A 15006-nucleotide genomic window follows, 5' to 3' on the forward strand; every position below is an offset into this window, starting at 1 on the left:
ATTTAATGAGGGAGGAGATGACGACCTCCCCCGGCTAGTAAATCTAGAGGAGAAAAAAAAAACGAAAAAAAAAAAAACGAACCATGGGAGGTTAGGTTTAACCAATTAACACTAGTTACACAAAGACTTGATAAACTTCAAGAACTAAAAAAGTAGAATCAAAACCTAACTAAAGAAATGGAAGAATTAAAAAGACAGTTAAAAGAAGTAAAATATGAGGATGAGGAATTAGACAGGAATAATAAAGAGAATAAAGAGTCCATAGCAAAAGAGGTTAGTGATTGGAAAAAAAGTATAAGAGAATAATAAAATTAGATTTAGAGATATAGTGAAACAGCAGATGAAAGAACAAACTAAGGACGCAGTTATTAAAGTGATAGGGGAGAAGGAGAATATGGTTAGAGACTTAGCGGATAAAAAGAAATGTATAATTATATTAGGGATGGAAGAGAAGCATAATCCAAATTGGACTACAAGAATAAAGGAGGAGAAGGAAAAAGTAAATAAGATATTAGAAGTAGTTCAAAAAGATAAACCAGAAACAGGGAAAGAAACAGAATAAATATATAGACTAGGGAAATATAATACAGATAAGAACAGACAAATTAAGGTTAAATTCAGATCACAAACGACAGCAGAGAATATCTAAGCAAAAACAGGGAAACTAGTAAAAAGTGATCAATATAATCAGGATTGGATAAAAAGAAAGATGAATAAAGAAGAAAGAGAGGATGAGAAAGCAGAAAGACTAGAAGCTAAGGAAAAAATGAGTACAGAACAGAGTCAGACAAAGAGAAATTCTATTGCGGAGTAGTGAATAGGAAAGTGAGGAAATGGTTCATAGCAGAGAAAAACATAAGGGAAACAGAAAACACAATGGAAGTAGAAGAAAATTGAAAGTGTCTTACACAAATATAGATGGCCTAATAACGGGCTTGAATGAACTGAATGATTACCTTGGGAACCCCGGCTACTAAGGAGACCCGGCTCTTTGGGAACCATGGCTCCTTATAAACCCCAGCTCGTTAGGAGCCCCGGCTCCTTCGAAACACCGGCTCCTTCGAAACCCCGGCTCCTTAGGAACCCCGGCTCCTTGGAAAGCCTGGTAAACCTGGCTTCTTGAGATCTACAGCTCCGTCGGAACCTCGGCTCCTTAGGAACCACGACTCCTAAGGAACCCCGGCTCCCATGGAAACCCGGCTCCTTAGAAACCTCGGCTCCTTAGAAACCCCGGCTCCTTGGGAACCCCGGCTCCTTGGGAACCCCGGCTACTTGGGAACCCGGCTCCTTGGGAACCTCGGCTCCTTAGGAGCCCCGGCTCCTTAGGAACCCCAGCTCCTTAGGAATTCCGGCTCCTTAGGAACCCCGGCTCCTTAGTAACTCCGGCTCCTTAGGAACCCAGACTCCATAGGAATTCGACAACCTAGGAACCCCGGCTCAATAGGAACCCCGGCTCCATATGAACTCCGGCTCCATAGGAACCCCGGCTCCATATGAACTCCGGCTCCATAGGAACCCCGGCTCCTTGGGAATCACGACTCCATAGAAACCTCGGCTCCTTATGAACCAGGTCTACTTAGGAACCCCGGCTCAGTAGGAACCTAGGCTCCTTATGGAGCCCCGGCTTCTCAGGAACCTCGGCTCTTTGGGAACCCCGGCTCCTTGGAAATCCCGGCTCTTTGGGAATCCAGGTCCCTAGGAATCCAGGGTCCTTGGGTACCCAGGGTCCTTGGGGACCCCGGGTTCATGGGAACACCGGGTCCTTGGGAACCCCGTCTTCTTGGGAACCCCGGCTCCTTTAGAATCTCAGCTCCTTAGGAATTCGGCTAATTTAGAACCCCAACTCCTTGGGAACCTCGATTCCTTGGGAACCTCGATTCCTTGGGAACCCAGGCTCCTTGGGAACCGCGACAACTAAGGAACCCCGGCCCTTATGAACCCCAGCTCCTTAGGAACCCCGGCTCCTTAGAAACTCGGGTCCTTCGAAACTCCGGCTCCTTGGGAACCCTGGCTCCTTGGAAACACCGGCTCCTTAGGAATCCAGGCTAATTGGAAACCCCGGCTCCATAGTAACCTCGACATCTTACGAACCCCGGGTCCTTAGGAACACCGGCTTCTTAGGAACCCTTGCTCATTGGGAAGCCTGGATCTTTGCGAATCCCGGCTCCTTAGAAATCCCGGTCCTTTGGAACCCCGGCTCCTTAGGAACCCCGGCTATTTAGGAACCCCGGCTCCTTAGGAGCCCCGGCCCCATAGGAACCCCGGATCCTTGGGAACCTCGTCTCCGTAGGAACCACGGCTCTTTGCAAACCCCGGCCCCTTCGGAATCCCCGGTCCTTGGGAACCCCGGCTCCTTCGGAACCAGGTCTCTTTGGGAACCCCGGGTCCTTTGGAACTCCGGCTTCTTTTGAACCCCGGCTCATCAGATATCCCGGCTCCTTAGGAATCCCGGCTTATTAGGAATCCCGGTTCCTTAGGAACCCCGGCTCCTTAGGAAACCCGGCTCCTAAGGAACCCCGTCTATTTGGGAACCCCGGCTACTTGGGATCCATATCTCCTTGGAAACCTCGGCTCTATGAGAACCCTGGCTCCTTGGGAACCTGGGCTCCCATGGAACTTCAGCTCATTGGGAACCTCGGTTCCTTTTGAACCCCTGATCCTTAGGAACACCGGCTATTTGGGAACCCCGGCTCCTTGGAAACCTTCAGCTTCTTGGGAACCCCGGTCTTTGGGAACCCCGGCTCCTTAGGAATCCCGACTCCTTAGGAATCCCGTCTCCTTAGGACCTCCGGCTCCTTGGGAACCCCGGCTCCTTAGGAATCCCGGCATGTAGGCCCCGGCTTCTTGGGAACCCCAGCACCTTAGGAACCTCGGCTCCTTAGTAACCTAAGCTCCTAAGGAACCCCGGCTCCTTAGGAACCCTGGCTCCTAATGAACCCCGGTTCTCTAGGAACCCCGGTTCCCTAGGAACTCCGGTTCCCTAGGAACCCCGGTTCCCTAGGAACCCTGACACCTTTGGAATCCCGGCTCATTGGGAACCCCTTCTCCTTAAGGACCCTCCTTAGGAACCCCGACTCCTTAGCAATCTCAGCTCCTTGGGAACCCTGGCTCCTTGGGATCTCTATCTCCTTGGGAATCTCGGCTCCTTGGGAAAACCGGCTCTTTGCGCACCCCGGCTTTTTCGGAATCCCGGGTCCTTGGGAACCACGGCTCATTCGGTACCCGATCTCCTTGTGAACCACAGCTCCTTGTAAACTCCAGCTCCTTGGGAACCCCGGCTCATTAGGAATCCCGGCTCCTTAGGAACCTGTGCTCCTTATGAACCCCGGGTCCTTAGGAAGCCCAGCTCATTAGAAACCCCAGATCTTTAGGAAGCCTGGCTCATTAGGAACCCCGGCTCCTTAGGAAGCCCGGCTCATAAGGAACCCCGGCTACTTGGGAACCCCGTCTACTTGGGAACCCCGGCTCTTTGCAAATCCCGGGTCCTTAGGAACCTCGGTTACTTAGAAATTCGGCTGATTAGAAACTCCGGCTAATTGGGAACTCGGCTCCTTGGGAACCCAGGTTCCTTAGGAACCCTGGCTCCTAAGGATCCCCGGCTCCTAGAAAACCCCCGGTCATTAGGAAGCCTGGCTCCTTTGGAACCCCGGCTCGTTAGAAACCTGGCTCCTTTGCATACCGGGCTCCTTGGGAACCCGGCTCCTTGGAAACCACGGTCCCTAGGGAACACCGGCTTCTTGGGAATCCCGGTTCCTTGTGAACACCGGCTCCGTCAAAACCCCGGCTCCTTAGCAACCCGGGTACTAAGGAACCCCGGCTACTTAGAAACCCAGGCTCTTTAGGAGGCCCAGCTCTTTAGGAGCCCCGGTTCCTTAGGAACCACGTATTCTTAAAACCCCCGGCTCCTTAGGAACACTGGCTCCATGGGAACCTGGCTCTTTGGGAATCCCTGCTCCTTAGGAACCCTGGCGTCTAAGAACCCAGCTCCTTAAGAACTCTGGCTCCTTAAGAACCCCTGCTCCATAGGAACCATGGCTCCTAGGAAACCCCAGCTCCTGAGGAATCCCGGCTCCTTATTAAACTCAGCTCCTTAGGAATCCCGGCTTTTTAAGAACACCGGCTCCTTTTGAACTCCTGCTCCTTGTGAAACCTGGCTCTTTACGAGCCCCGACTCCTTAGGAACAACGGCTCTTTAGGAACAATGGCTCCTTAGGAACCCCGGCTTCTTAGAAACCCCGGCTTCTTAGCGACCCCCGCTACTTAAGATCCTAGGTTCCATGGGAATTCGACAACCTAGGAACCCCGGCTCAATAGAAACCCCTGCTCCATAGGAGCCACGGCTCCTAGGAAACCCCAGCTCCTGAGGAATCCCGGCTCCTTATTAAACTCGGCTCCTTAGGAATAACCGGCTTTTTAGGAACCCCGGCTCCTTTTGAACTCCTGCTCCTTGTGAAACCTGGCTCTTTATGAGCCCCGACTCCTTAGGAACAACGGCTCTTTAGGAACAATGGCTCCTTAGGAACCCCGGCTTCTTAGAAACCCCGGCTTCTCAGCGACCCCCGCTCCTTAAGATGCTAGGTTCCATGGGAATTCGACAACCTAGGAACCCCGGCTCAATAGGAACGCCGGCTCCATAGGAACACCGGGTCCTTAGGAACCCCGGCTTCCTAGGAACCACGGCTCCATAAGAACTCCGGCTCCTTAGGAAACCCGGCTACTTAGGAACCCCGGCTCCTTAGGAACCGAGTCTCCTTAGGAACTCCGGGTCCTTAGGAACCACAGCTCCTTGGGAACCCCGACTCCATGGGAACCCCGACTCCTTGGGAACCCCGTGTCCTTAGGAACCCCGGGTCCTTGTGGACCCTGGGTCCTTGTGGACCCTGGGTCCTTGTGGACCCTGGGTCCTTGTGGACCCTGGGTCCTTGTGGACCCTGGGTCCTTGTGGACCCTGGGTCCTTGTGGACCCTGGGTCCTTGGGGACCCTGGGTCCTTGGGGATCCTGGGTCCTTGGAAACCTTGGGTTCTTGGGAACCCCGGGTCCTTTTAAACCTCAGCTCCTTAGAAATTCGGCTAAATAGGAACCCCGGCTCCTTGGGAACCCCGGTTCCTTAGGATCTCAAACTCCTTGGGAACCCCGGCGCCTAAGGAACCGCGGCTCCTTATGAACCTCGGCTAATTAGGAACACGGCTCTTTAGAAACCCGGCTCCTTTGGAACCCCGGCTCTTTGGGAACCCCGGCTCCTTGGAAACCCCGGCTCCTTGAGAATCCCTGCTCCCTGAGAACACCGGCTCCGTCGAAAACACTGCTCCTTAGGAACCACGGCTCCTAGGGGCCCCCGGCTTCTAGGGAGCCCCGGCTTCTAGGGAGCCCCGGCTCCTAAGGAAACCCGGCTCCTTAGAAACCCCGGATCCTTTGGAACCCCTGCTCCTTGGGAACCCAGTCTCCTTAGGAACCTTGACTCCTTAGGAACTCCGGCCACTTAAGAATCCTGGCTCCTTTGGAACCCCGGCTCCTTAAGAACCCTGTCTCCTTAGGAACCCCAGCTTCTTAGGAACCCCGTCTCCTTAGGGACCCCGGCTCCTTAGAAACCCCGGCTCCTTAGGAACCCTGGCTCCTTTGGAATCCCGGCTAATTGGAAACCCCGGCTCCATAGTAACGTCGGTATCTTAGGAACATCTGCTCCTTAGGAACCCCGGCTCCTTGGGAACCCCTGTTCCTTGGTAACCCTGGCTCTTTGCAAACCCCGGCTTCCTTTGGAATCCCGGTCCTTAGGAACCCCGGCTCCTTAGGATCTTCGGCACCTTAGATACCCCGGTCCTTAGGAACCCCGGTTTAGTACGATCTCCGGCGCCTTGGGAACCTCGGCTCTTTGGTAACCCGACTTATTGCAAACACCGGCTCCTTCAGAATTCCGGGTCCTTGGGAACCACTGCTCCTTCAGAACCCGGTCTCCTTGTGAACCACAGCTCCTTGTGAACTCCGGCTCCTTGGGAACCCCGGCTCATTAGGATTCCCGGCTCCTAAGGAACCTGTGCTCCTTATGAACCCTGGGTCCTTAGGAAGCCCAGCTCATTAGAAACCCAAGCTTCTTAGGAAGCGCAGCACCTTAAGATCCCTGGCTCCTTAAGAATCCCGGCTACTTAGTAAGAACGGATCCTGAATAACCCCGACTCCTTAGGAACCTCGACACCTTAGGAACCCCGACTCTTTAGGAACCCGGCTCCTTTGGAATCCCATCTCTTTACAAACCCAGGCTCCATGGGAACCCCCGCATCTTAGGAACATCAGCTCCATGGGAGCCCCGGCTCCTTGGGAACCCTGGCCTGTTAGGAACCTGTGCTCCTTATGAACCCCGGGTCCTTAAGAACCCAGCTCATTAGAAACCCAAGCTTCTTAGGAAGCGCATCACCTTAAGATCCCTGGCTCCTTAGGAATCCCAGCTACTTAGTAAGAACGGCTCCTGAATAACCCCGACTCCTTAGGAACCCCGACACCTTAGGAACCCCGGCTCCTTAGGAACCCTGCTCCTTTGGAATCCCATCTCTTTACGAACCCAGGCTCCATGGGAACCCCGGCATCTTAGGAACATCAGCTCTATGGGAGCTCCGGCTCCTTGGGAACCCTGGCTCGTTAGGAACCGCGGCTCCATGGGTACTCAGGCTCCTTGGGAACCCCGGCTCCTTGGAATTACGGCTCCTAAGGAACCCTGATTCCATGGGAACCCTGGATCCATGGGAAGCTTGGCTCTTTAGGAACCCCATATCTTTTGGAACCCCGCATGTTTCGGAACCCCGGCACCCTCGGAACCCCGGCTCCTTAGTACCCACGGCTCCTTCGGCCTCGGCTTCCTGGGAACCCCGGCACCTTGGGAACCTCGGCTCCTTAGGAAACTCAGCTCCTTGGGAACCCCGACTCCTTAGGAACCCTGGCTTCTGAGGAACCCTGGCTCCCTAGTAACCCTGGCTCCCTAGGATCCCCGCCACATTTGGAACCCCTGTAACCATTACTAACCATCACCCACCACGCACGTGATCCACATGCTTGCAACATAGCGAGACTCCCCCTTCTTGCTTACATTGCATTTCCCACAACATACATGTAACGCAGCACGTTTTACGACAAACAAGATATAGATACCCAATGTCACCAGACTAACCTATTAAAATCCTTTATTATAAACTGCCCTATTATATTACACATAAACTAATATAAATATAATATACTTAACAACATCCACCAACTATAGGACTAACCCTCATATATAAAACTGACCCTAATGCATAGAATAGCGAGACTAACGCCTTTGCTTACAGTAACCTACTAACAACTTATATAACCTTTAACACCCATGTCACGCCGGACCAGAGGCTGGGTAGGTCAAGAGCCTACCGGCCAGTAGTCAGAGCTGGGGTAGGTGAAGAGCCTACCGGCCAGACGCCAGGCTAGGCAGACCGAGAGGTTGCCAGCCAGTTGTGCCCTAGGTCAAGGCCTGGCACATATTGTTATTTGCCCTAAGGGCCCATTTCTAGTTTGTAAACCAGATTGACCTTCAATTGTTAATAAATAATAGAAAACTCCGGCTTTGGAGTTTATCTCGCCCGCATTAAGTCCTCCTTACGTAACCAACAACCTATTTAATGGTTACAATCCATCTCATTATGAACCACTTCTCTTTAAGAACCCCGGCTCTTTAGGAGCCCCGGTTCCTTAGGAATCCCGGCTCCTTGGTAACCCCGTCTCCTTGGGAACACTGGCTCCTTAGGAACCCTGGCTCCTTGGGATCACTATCTCCTTGGAAACCCCGGGTCTATGAGAACCTTGGCTCCTTGGGAACCTGAGCTCCTTAGGAACCTCAGCTCATTGGGAACCTCGGTTTCTTGTGAATCCCGGCTCCTTAGGAACACCTGCTATTTGGGAACTCCGACTCCTTGGGAACCTTCATCTTCTTGGAAACCCCGGTCTTTGGGAACCCCAGCTCCTTAGGAACCCCCACTTCTTAGGAATCCCGTCTCCTTAGGACCTCCGGCTCATTGGGAACCCCAGCTCCTTAGGAATCCCTGTATCTAGGCCTCAGCTTCTTGGGAACCCCAGCACCTTGGGAACCTCGGCTCCTTAGTAACCCCGGTTCCTTGGGAACCCCGGCTCCTTAGGAACCCCGGCTCCTAAGGAACCCCGGTTCCCTAGGAACCCTGACACCTTCGGAAACACGGCTCATTGGGAACCCCTTCTCCTTAAGGACCCCTGCTCCTTAGGAACCCCGGCTCATTAGCAATCTCGGCTCCTTGGGAACCCTGGCTCATTAGAAACCCTGGCTCCTTGGGAACCCTATCTCCTTGGGAGCCTCGGCTCCTTGGGAACCCGGATCTTTGCGCACCCCTGCTTCTTCGGAATCCCGGGTCCTTGGGAACCAAGGGTCATTCGGAACACGGTCTCCTTGTGAACCACAGCTCCTTGTGAAGTCCGGCTCCTTGGGAACCCCGGCTCATTAGGAATCCCGGCTCCTTAGGAACCTGTGCTCCTTATGAACCCTGGGTCCTTAGGAAGCCCAACTCATTAGTAACCCCAGCTCCTTAGGAAGCCCAGCACCTTAGGAACCCCGGCTCTTTAGGAATTCTGGCTACTTAGTAAGAACGTCTCCTGAATAACCCCGGCTCCTTATGATCCTCGACACCTTAGGAACCCGGCTCCTTAGGAACCCGGCTCCTTAGGAACCCGGCTCCTTAGGAACCCGGCTCCTTAGGAACCCGGCTCCTTTGGAATCCCATCTCTTTACAAACCCCGGCTCCATGGGAACCCCGGCATCTTAAAAACATCAGCTCCATGGGAACCCCGGCATCTTAAAAACATCAGCTCCATGGGAACCTGGACTCCTTGGGAACCCTGGCGTATTAGGAACCGCGGCTCCATGGGTACCCAGGCTCCTTGGGAACCCCGGCTCCTTGGGAACCCCGGCTTTTTGGAAATGGAATTAGGAACCCTGGATCCATGGGAAGCTTGGCTCTTTAGGAACCCCGTGTCTTTCGGGACCCCGAATCTTTCAGAACAACGGCTCCTTTGGAACCCCGGCACCCTCGGAACCCCAGCTCCTTAGGAACTCCGGCTCCTTCGGTCTCGGCTTCTTGGGAACCCTGGCACCTTGGGAACCTCGGCTCCTTAGGAAACCCGGCTCTTTGGAAACCCCGACTCCTTAGGAACCCTGAATCCTGAGGAACCCTGGCTCCCTAGGAACCCTGGCACTTTCGGAACCCCGCCTCCTTCGTAACCCTAGCTTATTGGGAACCCCTTCTCTTTAAGAACCCCGGCTCCTTTGCAACCCCGGCTCCTTAGGAATCCCGGCTCCTTGGTAGCCCCGGCTCCTTGGGAAGCCTGGCTCCTTAGGAACCCTGGCTCCTTGGGTTCCCTATCTCTTTGGGAACCCCGGCTCCTTGGAAACCCCGGGTCTATGAGAACTCTGGCTCGTTGGGTACCTGGGTTCCTTAGGAACCTGGATCCTTAGGAACCTCAGCTAACTGGGAACCTCGGTTTCTTGTGAACCCCGGCTCCTTAAGAACACCGGCAATTTGGGAACTTCTGCTCCTTGGGAACCCCGGCTTCTTGGGAACCACGGTCCTTGGGAACCCCGGCTCATTAGGAACCCCGACTCCTTAGGAACCCCGTCTCCTTAGGACCGGAAGGCTCCTTGGAAACCCCGGCTCCTTAGCAATCCCGGCTTCTTGGGAACCCTGGCTGCTTAGGAACCCTGGCTCCTTGGGAACCCTATCTCCTTGGGAGCCCCGGCTCCTTGGGAACCCCAGCTCAATGAGAACTCTGGCTTCTTGTGAACCTGGGCTCCTTAGGAACCCAGCTCCTTGGGAGCCTCGGCTCATTGGGAACCTCGGTTTCTTGTGAACCCGGCTCCTTAGGAACACCGGCTATTTGGGAACTCCAGCTCCTTAGGAACCCTGGTCCTTGGGAACCCCGGTTCCTTAGGAACCCCGACTTCTTAGAAATCCCGTCTCCTTGGGAACCCCGGCTCCTAAGGAAGCCCATGTCCTTAGCACCCCGACTTCCTAGGAACCTCAGTTTCTTAGGAGTCTCGGCTCCTTAGGAACCTTGGCTGCTTAGGAAATCCGGATCCTTGGGAAACCCGGCTCCTTAGGAACCCTGGCTCCTTAGGAAACCCGTCTCCTTAGGAACCCTGGCTCTTTAGGAACCCCGGCTTCTTAGGAACCACTGATTCTTAGAAACTCCTTAGTAACCCCGGATTCTTAGGAGTCTCAGTTCCTTAGGAACCTCGGCTTCTTAGAATCTTCAGCTCCTTGGGAACCCTGCATCCTTAGGAAGCACAACTCCTTGGAAACCTTGGCTCTTTAGAAACCCCGACTCCTTAGCAACCCAGGGTTCTAAGGAACCCCGACTCCTTAGGAATCCCGGCTCCTTAGGAGCCCTGGATCCTTGGTAACCCCGGCTTCTTAGGAACCCCGGCTCCTTGGGAAAACAGGCTTCTTAGGAACCTCGACTCCTTAAGAATCCCGGCTCTTTAGGAACCCTGGTACTTTGGGAACCCCGGCTCCTTTGGAACCCCGGCTTATTTGGGACCCCCGTCCTTGGGAATCCCGGCTCCTTAAGAACCCAGACTCCTTAGGAACCACGTCTCCTTAGGAACCCCGACTCCTTAGGAATCCCGGCTCCTTAGGAACTCCGGCTCCTTGGAAACCCCAGCTCCTGAGGAAGCCCATTTCCTTACGAACCCCGGGTCCTTAAGAACCCCGGCTTCTTAGGAGTCCCGGCCCCTTAAGAACCTCGGCGTCTTAGGAACCTCGGTTCCTTACGAACCCTGGCTCCTTAGAAAACCCAGCTCCATAGGAAGCCCATCTTCATAGGAAGCACAGCTTCTTAGGAACCCTGGCTCCTTAAGAGCCCCGCCTCCTTAGGAACCCCGGCTCTTTAGGAACCCCGGCTCCTTAGGAACCCCTGATCCTTAGAAACCTCAGCTCCATAGGAACCCCGTATTCTTAGGAATCTCAGCTCCTTGGGAACCTCGGCTCCTTAGAAATCCAGGCTCCTTAGGAACCCCGGCTTCTTAGGATCCCGGCTCCTTAGGAACCCCGGCTGATTAGGAGACATTGTTCCTTAGGAACCCCGGCTGCTAAGGAACCCCAGCTGCTAAGGAACCCCGGCTCCTAGGGATCTTTAGCTCACTGGGAACCCTGGTTCCTTGGGGACCCTGGCTCCTTGGGCACCCCGACTTTTTGGGAACCTCGAGTCCCTGGGAATCCCGGTTCCTTGGGAAGCTCGGATCATTGGGAACCTTGTCTCCATGTGAACCGTGGCTCCTTGAGAACAAGGGTTCCTTGGGAACACCGGCTCCCCGATAACCCCTGGTTTCTTGGGAACTCCGGCTCCTTAGGAACCCCGGCTTTTTAGGAACTCCATCTCCTTGGGAACCCAAACTCCTTAAGAACCTCGGCTTTTTAGGAAACCCGGCTCCTTAGGGACCCCGGATCCTTAGGAAGCCCAGCTCCTTAGAAACCCCATCTCCTTTGGAACCCAGACTGCTTAGGAATCCCGTCCCCTTAGAAACCCCGGCTTCTTAGGAGTCTCGGCTCCTTAGGAACAGAAGGCTCCTTAGGAACCCCGGCTCCTTAGGAAGCCCAGCTCTTAGGAAGCCCAGATTCTCAGGAATCCCAGCTCCTTAGGAACCCCGCCTCCTAAGGAATCCCGCCTCCTGAGGAACTCCTTCCATAAAGGAACTCCGACCCTAAAGGAATTCTGATCCCAAAGGAACTCTGGCCCCGATGGAACCCTGACCCTAATGAAATCCCGACCACAAAGGAATCCCGGCCATAAAGGAATCCCGTCTCCAAAGGACCCCTGGACTTCTAAGGAACCTCAATTCCTAATGAATCCCGGCTACTAAGAAACCCCGAGTCCTAAGAAACCCGGATACCAAAGAACCCCGGTTGCTAAGGAACCCCAGCTCCTAAGAAACCCTGGCTCGTTAGGAACCCCGGCTCCTAAGGAATCCCGGCTCCTAAGGAACACCAGCTTGTAAGGAACCCCGGCTCCTAAGGAACCCTAGCTTATAAGAAACCCCAGCTGATAAGGAACCCCGGTTCCTAAAGAACCTCGGTTCCTAAGAAACCCCGGCTCCTAAGGAGCCCCAGTTCCTAAGGTACCCCGGTTCATAAGGGACCACGGTTCCTAAGAAACTCCGGCTCCTAAGGACCCCGGTGGTTCCTAAGGAACCCCGACTCCTAACTAATTCCAGTTCCTAAAAAACCACCGGCTCCTAAGTAACCCCGGTTCTTATGGAATCCCGGTTCCCAAGGGATCCTGGCTTCTAAGAAATTCCTGCTTCTAAGGATCCCGGGCTCTAAAGGAATCCCGGCTACTAAGGAATCCCGGCTCCTAAGAAACTCTGGCTCCTAAGTTAGTTTTGCAATGTCTGTCAACAAAGCTAACCAAGGCCAATCATTGAAATTAGTTGGACTGCACCTTCTACACCCCAGCTCTCTGATGGATGCTCAAGGTTAAAAATCCAAATAATCGTTGCATCCTTATTCCCAACAAGAAAGCAAAAAATGTTGTGTATCCTGCTGCATTACGGTAACTATCTACTATAAATCTTTTAAATAAGATTAAACTAAAAATGTTACTTGTTCTATTCTTTTTAGATGATCATTTAAGGCCAAATACCCATTTGCTCTACGCAGGAGCTAGCCAAATGTTCGCCTGGAGGGAAGCTTCATGGCTAGTATTATATATGAACGGTTATGTCAAAAGACATATTCTGGCTTTTGAATATATTATCTGATCGGTCTCGCTTCCTCTAGTGGACGGAAACTTCGATAGTATGATTCGAGTGAGATTGATCACTTGGAGATCAATGTGCCTCAGGAGATCTTTAAAGCTGATCTCATTCTCTGTGGCTGGAGTGTCACACAGACCATTTGATCGCAAGGGGAAGCCCCGGAAATGAATAGAATAACATGGCGACAACCAAAATATAACGAAAAAATGCCACCCGGTACGGAAGAAGGTATCTAGGTTTTCAGTCTGGTTCTTTATGTGTCTCATATCTTAAATATTGCTGTTCAGTAGCTTCTTTGAGATTACTTCGACATTAAGTATAATCACTAAAGATCCACTGACTACCACTAGTTATGGATTTGTGGCCCTTCTTGTCCTAATTTGAGGGCCAGCGAGGTGCCATAGAGATGATTGAAGTAGCCTGACGGCAGGTAAACTAAAAAAGAAAACTAATCATCACCTGATATGGAAAAAGTTCCTTGAGCGAAGCTAAAGTTTTCCACGCCGAGAATGCCAACGTTTGAAAACAATTGTCACCTTCGTTTGCCCCTTCAACACGATGACATATTGAGGACTAAGAGCAAGTTTCCGTTTAAACACGGTGACACTTTTTTTTTTGTCATTGTTGTTGTTAATGATGATTTTACAATAGCCAAGGTGCTGACTCCAACCTGAATAGTCTCGATAAGTTTCCTGGGTCTTTCTCTTGACAGTATAAAAACTATTGCCTTTTACTGAAAAAAATATATATATTTAGATATTGAAGTATTGGGAGCTACAGTGAGGCTTTCATGGCTTAGAAGGAGGCCGAAGTTATATACTACTTTAATCACTTTGAAATCTATCATCAAGATGAGTTTTGACTTATTTCAAGTTTTTTTGATGGCATGTAGTACAGATCTATTTTTTGAAGAATTGTTTGAATAATAGCAAAATATAATAGGGCAGTCACACCAGAGTCCGTTCTCACCACGTCCTACTAAAATTTCCAGGACGTGGTGAGGACCAGCTTGGACGCAGTGAGGACCGATGTGCACGTAGTGATGATCCAGTGTGGACTGCAATGACGGCATGGACATAGACCAGTTTTGATACTGCTCAACATTTACGTAGCAACAGCGTAGAAGATTTAGGGCGGGGTGGTGACCATTTGCTGACGTAGTGCGGACCAGCTTGACATTTAAGTGACACAGTGAGGACTTGGTTGACTGTGTGGTGACTTGAGGGGACGGGGAAGAGCTACTACGTGCTCATGACTCAGGTCGGTTTGGAGTTTGACTTTCTTTGGCTTATGCCTCAGGCCCTGGATATAATTGGCAACACTGACACCATCATCTGACTCACTGACACTGGGTGTAATAACATCTGACTCCTTAATTTCCTGGGAAGCTTGAGAGCCTTAATCTGGTTCTTGAGGCTCAATGTCTAAGGCTTCTGCAGCTTGTGTGGCTGGCTGGGATGACTGGCTACGTCTGCTGTCTTTGCTACATACTCTTACCCTTCACTTGGATTTGAGCGGCATGACGTGACGTGAAGATCACGAGGAATAGAATCTAGGGCAGCTGGAAAACGGCTGATGACGGGAAGAGCGGCGTGCCGCATTTATAGGACCAACTGCACATGGGGGCAGCGTCATACTGGCATGACGCGAGCGTAATGTGCATTGATTGGACGGTGTGGGGGCGTGATGAGTACCGACAGAGCGTGGTGTGCACCTGATCCCCTGCGTGATATGCAAGTAGTAGGAACCAAATGGACCCAATGATAATAGAGTAACGATCGGATAGGTGGTCAGTAAAGGCTTGGTATCAGCGTAGTATTGGAGCGATAACGCTTTTCTAACTCATCTTCACCATGTCCTGAAAAAAAAAAATCTGAGCGTGGCGACCACTTGCTGGACGTAGTAAGGACCGTCTCTGCATTGACATTACCTTAATATGCTGTAATGTCTGTGGATGAGCTGATATATCTTTTTACGTATGTGTATGCATTTACTTATTATATCCTCTATAATCTAATTATATCTTATTTCATGTTATTTGATTTCAGTTTGTTTGATTATATTTAGTCTTATTCCATACGTTTTTATTTTTTTCTACATCCGATCTTGTTTAGTTTAAAGTTCATCCGTTGTTGTTATTCTTTGTAATCTGCTCCAGCAGTGGAAGAAGAATGCTTTTTATTAATTATTGTGAAAGATGATCTTCCCTTGT

This window comes from Oratosquilla oratoria, chromosome 7, assembly GCF_046742065.1.
Source record: "Oratosquilla oratoria isolate Oo_2021 chromosome 7, ASM4674206v1, whole genome shotgun sequence".
Lineage (NCBI taxonomy): Eukaryota > Metazoa > Arthropoda > Malacostraca > Stomatopoda > Squillidae > Oratosquilla > Oratosquilla oratoria.